This window comes from Pan troglodytes, chromosome 1 (genome assembly GCF_028858775.2).
Source record: "Pan troglodytes isolate AG18354 chromosome 1, NHGRI_mPanTro3-v2.0_pri, whole genome shotgun sequence".
Taxonomy (NCBI): domain Eukaryota; kingdom Metazoa; phylum Chordata; class Mammalia; order Primates; family Hominidae; genus Pan; species Pan troglodytes.
This window is the reverse complement of record NC_072398.2, coordinates 16,873,080-16,878,682: the sequence shown is the minus strand read 5'-3', so window position 1 is coordinate 16,878,682 and position 5,603 is coordinate 16,873,080. Positions and strand designations below refer to the sequence as shown.

The following is a 5,603-nucleotide window of genomic DNA, read 5'->3' as shown; positions in this document are numbered from 1 at the left end:
AGTGTAATCATTTTAATAAAATGTTATCATTCCAGACCTATTTTAATATTTTATAGCATGATTCATTAATTCATCCAATATTTATTGTATATTTACTGCGTGCTCTAGGAAATACAAAGATGAACTTAAGATCTAGTGTACTGGGAGAGTTTGCCAAACTTGTAATTCTGATCTACTATCATTGGCTGTAGAGCTGAATGTCACACAGGGTTGAGTTTCATAATACAGGGTTATGATAAGGGATACTTAACGAGAGATGCAGGGATCATTGGGAGAGCTCAGTTTACTACAGTAGCCCTAGAGCTGACATATAGTGATCATGCAATCAACATTCATTATGTAAATAAGCAACCAGAAGAGAGACATGTGAGAAAGATCTTGGAAATATTGTTTTAATACATAGATCAGGAAGCTGGGTAGAAGAAATGGCATATACAGAGATGCAGAAGGAAAAAGCTGAGCAATGCGCTTGAGCAACTAGCTGCCACGCACGCACAGAAGGGCTGACCCCAAGCCACCTCTCCAGCACCGTGTCTCCTAGTTGTCTTGTGACCATTTCTTTGCTCCATAAACCTCCTTCTCCTCCATACTTTATTATTCAAACAATGCTTTCACTCATATCTGTGAGCCAGGCTTGAGATCACGGGCCCTTTCCCTCCCTTGACACCTGCTCAGAACACAGCCTGAATAATATACTCCCGAAGTTCTTCTTGGTATCCATCTCATCCTCCTAAAACTTTCCTTCAAAAAACACTGAAAGTTCTCATTACCACCAGTCTTGTTTGAGATCCATCTTTTCTCACTGGATGTATGAAAGGCCTTCTTAATTTCTCTTCTTACATCCAAAGTTTCCCCATAAGGCATGCTCAGTACAAATCCCAGACCAGTTCTCTTGAAGCAGAGCCCTGGTACTGACATGTTAACATTCAAGAATATTTAATGTTTCCCAATTATATGAGGATTAAAGTCAAGGCTGTGAGTCCAGCAGAAGCTCATGGACATTATGACAGAATTTGAACCATTATAGGAATTTCTTCAGGTGATTCACATAGTTAAAATTATATTTTGAAAGTATCCTGTGAAATAAAAAATGGAAGTTAAGGCAAGCATGCAGGTAGGAAAATGACTTTGGAGGCTTGAGAAAACCAGGCTAGAGGTGATAATATTCTCTACCACAAAAAAAAAAAAAAAAAAAAAAAAAAAAGTGGAGGTAGAGAGAAGTAGATAAGTAGGAGAGCTATTCAAAAGTGGGACTGACTGCTCTTAGTGATGGGTTGAATATGGGGGGAAAGGAATTGGGTGGGGGTAGGGATGCTGCCCAGGTTTCTAAGTAGATGACAGTTTGCCAAGATAAAAAAAAAAAAAAGACAAAAGAAGAATCAGCTCTGCTTGGAAGCGAATATGGACTGGGGATGAGGAAGAATGTTGAAGTCAGTTTTGGGCATGTTGAATTTAGGACGAGTGGGTGGAGATGTCCAGGGGCCACTGCCTTTGTAAGACAGGGAGCTCAGAAGATATGTTTGAGCCTGTACGAATTAACATTTGTTGTGTGACAAGCCACCCCAGAAGTCAGTGTTTTAAAAACAGCATGTTTTATTATTGCTCTTAACTTCAAGTCATCTAGGTGTTTCTGTGGATCTGGACCAGGCTGGCTAATCTGGGCTAAGCTAGTTTATGAACTTACCAGTTAACTGATGGATCACCAGAGGACCAGGTGTTTTCAGAGGGCCTTGTAGACACGGTGAAGGAGGCGTCTTTGATCACAGTTCAGCCCAGTTCACTGGGCTAGGATAAGGGGTTCCAAGATCAAAAGCATATGTGTGCAAAATATCTTGAGGTCCAAGCTCAGGACTGGCACAGCATCACTTCTGCATTTTGTTCTCCAAAGCAAGTCCCAAAGGCAGACAGACTCAATGGTTGGAGAAATCAACTCCACCGCTTGACAGGAGGAGCAACAAATATTTCTGGCCAGGCTTTGCAATGTACCACAGAGCTGAAGAACAGATATGGAAGTCATCAAAATATCAATAACAGGTGTAGGTACAATTTCCCAGGGAAATGAGTAGGGTGAGAAGAGAACCCAGAGCAGAATGTGGAACCCCAAGGAACACTATGACACAGATGGTAGAAGATTCCATGAAATAAACAGAAGTAGCACCCAGGGATATAGGAGGTAAATAGAAGATGGCTGAGTCATAGCAAAGAAAATGATGTTTTAAGAAGGAAAGTGTTATGGTTCGAATGTGGTTTGTCCCCTCCAAAACTTAAGTTAAAATTTAATTGCCAATGTAATCACATTGGGAGGTGAGGCCTTCAAGAGGTGATTAGGCCAGTAAGAAGAATTAATGTCTTTCTCACAAGACCAGGTTAGTTCTCCAAAGAGCAGGTTTTTTATAAAGCGAGGTCATGCCTCATGTTTTGTCCTTTTTATATGTACACTTCCTGTTTTGCCTCTCTGCCACGTTGTGATGCTATACAAGACCCTCACCACCAGAAGTGGACCAGATGCAGCTGTCTGATCTTGCACTTCCCAGCCTCCAGAATCTAGAGCCAAATGAACCTCTTTCTTTATAAATTACCCAGTCTCAGGCATTCTGTTATAGCAACATAAAACAAAGACTGAAGGTATGTAATATAATGCTAAGAGAAAAGTACTAATCAGGCCAAGCACAGTTTCAGCAAGGTGTTAAAAAAAAAAACCCTAATATCTGAATAACGCTTATGTAGCTTGATAACATTTAGAAATTAATTTCTGGGGTTTCCCCAGATATTTTCTCTTTTTCTTTCTGCTGTACTACTACTGTGTCCATAATTGGTTCCTTCCTGTGGGTTCTTGGTCTCGCTGACTTAAAAATGAAGCTGCAGACCCTCGCGGTGAGTGTTACAGTTCTTAAAGATGGTGTGTCCGGAGTTTGTTCCTTCAGATATTCAAATGTGTCCGGAGTTTCTTCCTTCTGGTGGGTTCACGGTCTCTCTGACTTCAGGAATGAAGCCCCAGACCTTCGCAGTGAGTGTTACAGCTCTTAAAGGTGGCACATCTGGAGTTGTTTGTTCCTCTGGGTGGGTTCGTGGTCTCGCTGACTTCAGGAGTGAAGCTGCAGGTCTTCGCAGTATTACAGCTCATAAAGGTAGTGCAGACCCAAAAAGTGAGCAGCAGCAAGATTTATTGTGAAGAGCAAAAGAACAAAACTTCCACAGCACGGAAGTCGACCCAAGTGGGTTGCCACAGCTGGCCCGGGGTTGCCAGCTTTTATTCCCTTATTTGGCCCCACCCACATCTTGCTGATTGGTCCATTTTACAGAGCGCTGATTGGTCCATTTTACAGAGTGCTGATTGGTCCATTTTTACAGAGCACTGATTGGTGTGTTTACAATCCTTTAGCTAGACAGAAAAGTTCTGCAAGTCCCCACCTGACCCAGAAGCCCATCCGGCTTCACCTCTCACTACTACTGGGGTCTTTCTGCCCTCCCCAGCCACTTAAACAGGAAGAAAGCTCAATGCTTTATTGCTTCATGGGTGGTCTGTGGCAGGCTGGAGGGCTCACTATGCTTGCAAGATGTCTTCATCTTGTTTTCAATAGGCTAAGCTCAGAGGAGAAAACAGGATTGGCAGAGCAATAGAAGAGAACCAGGACTTGGAAGAAGCAGGAGGCAGAGAGGTGCTTGATCCTGATTTTAATAAAAAAGAGAGAGAGATTTCCCAAGACTAGAGAGGAGTGAGGCATGTGGATGACAGAACAATGGTATGCCCACCTTCTGCCTTCCAGGGGGTGACACCTCAAAGAAAGAATTGGCAAAAATGGGATCATAAGGACAGTGGTTCCCGGCTTCTCCCAAGATTCTATATTCAGAAAGGAACCTGACCTTGAGAGCAGAGGGTGGGAAGGACAATGGCTCCACCAGCAGGTACTTGGCTGAGCAGATGGTAATCACCAGGAGCCACCATCAGCGCATTGGCTCATCATGTGGGCTCAGAACCTTAAAAAGACCCTGAGGGACTTTATGTCCCAAATAGAGTATGTGAGATGGAATTACAAACTACTGAGAGGCTAATTTATTCACAAATAAAGAAATGTGCTATTTCACATACACCTAGATTTGTGGAGTGAGAGTCACCTTTGCCATGTCCACTATGTACAAGGCAATGTGTTAATGTTTTCAGTTCACTATCTTATTGAATCTTCCCAGCAGTACTGTAAATTCTGTTCTATAATTATTCTGACTCCATAGATAAGGAAACTGAAGAGCAGAAAAATCAAGTGAGTTTTTATGGGCTCAAACTAAAACATGGGAGAGCATGAAGTTGAACCCAGATAAGCTAATGTCAGATCCCTGTTTCTCAACCACCATGCCATTCTGGTCCTGATGATTTAAAGCCTTTATCCAAATAATGCAGGCAAAATAAGAGGAAATAATAACCAAAATTCATATGTGCACACACACACACACACGAACACACACAAAACTTCAGTAATTGTACTATCCTCTTTTTTTCTGGAATTTGGTGGGATGTTTCTGTACCTCCTAGGAAATGGCCCAGTCCACTGTTTGTCTTGACCTGGCCTAGAAAGAGGTAACCAGGGAAATAACAATAATAATGACAACAATAATAATGGCAGACTTGCAGGTAAAAGAAGGTGTAACAATCCCAGCACTTTGGGAGGCCGAGGCGGGAGGATCATGAGATCAGGAGATCGAGACCATCCTGGCTAACACAGTGAAAGACCATCTCTACTAAAACTACAAAAATTAGCCGAGCATTATGGCACGTGCCTGTAGTCCCAGCTACTCAGGAGGCTGAGGCAGGAGAATCACTTGAACCCGGGAGTTGGAGGTTGCAGTGAGCTGAGATTGCACCACTGCACTACAGCCTGGACAACAGAGTGAGACTCTGACTCAGAAAAAAAAAAAAAAAAAAGAAGGTCTAATAAGGAAAACAATAAGAAATGATCATTCATTTCCTCTGCTAATACTTAGGAATAGGTTAATGGCAGTCAGTTGGAATCTCTTTTAGTGAATAAGAAAATAATGGAAAGGAGTAAAGGAAAGGAGTGCAGGATAAAAAAGAATAATGAAGGCCGGGCCTGGTGGCTCACGCCTGTAATCCTAGCACTTTGGGAGGCCAAGGTGGGTGGATTGCCTGAGCTCCGGAGTTCCAGACCAGCCTGGGCAACACAGTGAAACCCTGTCTCTACTAAAATACAAAAAATTAGCCAGGCATGGTGGTGTGTGCCTGTAGTCCTAGCTACTCGGGAGGCTGAGGCAGGAGAATTGTTGAACCTGGGAGGGGAGGTTGCAGTGAGCTATAATTGCGCCACTGCACTCCAGTCCAGCCTGGATGACAGAGCAAGACTCTGTCCCTAAAACAAAAAAAGAAGAAGAAGAAGAATGAAAATAAAGGTAGAGCAGAAAGGGTGAAAAAGAATTGGTGGAGAAGATAAAGCCCAGAGGGTGAACAAAAAGCAAAGGGCAGACTGCAAGGATCGGACTATGCTTCCCAGCCATCTAGCCCTAGGAAATCCTATTAGACAGCAAAAAATGAGATTATTGTATTTTTACTTTGCCACAGTACGCAAATGACTCCATTTAGCTGTTAAACATGT

The 5,603-nt window shown here is 42.7% G+C and overlaps 1 long non-coding RNA gene across 1 annotated transcript; it reads right to left on the bottom strand.

Moving 5' to 3' along the window:
• Window positions 1-371: 371 nt before the first annotated feature.
• Window positions 372-3,308, bottom strand: LOC104004785 (uncharacterized). Its single transcript, XR_677825.3, has 2 exons — window positions 1,685-3,308; window positions 372-1,076 (listed from the first exon to the last, which is right to left on the bottom strand). It is a non-coding gene; the product is annotated as an uncharacterized LOC104004785 (long non-coding RNA).
• Window positions 3,309-5,603: the final 2,295 nt, after the last annotated feature.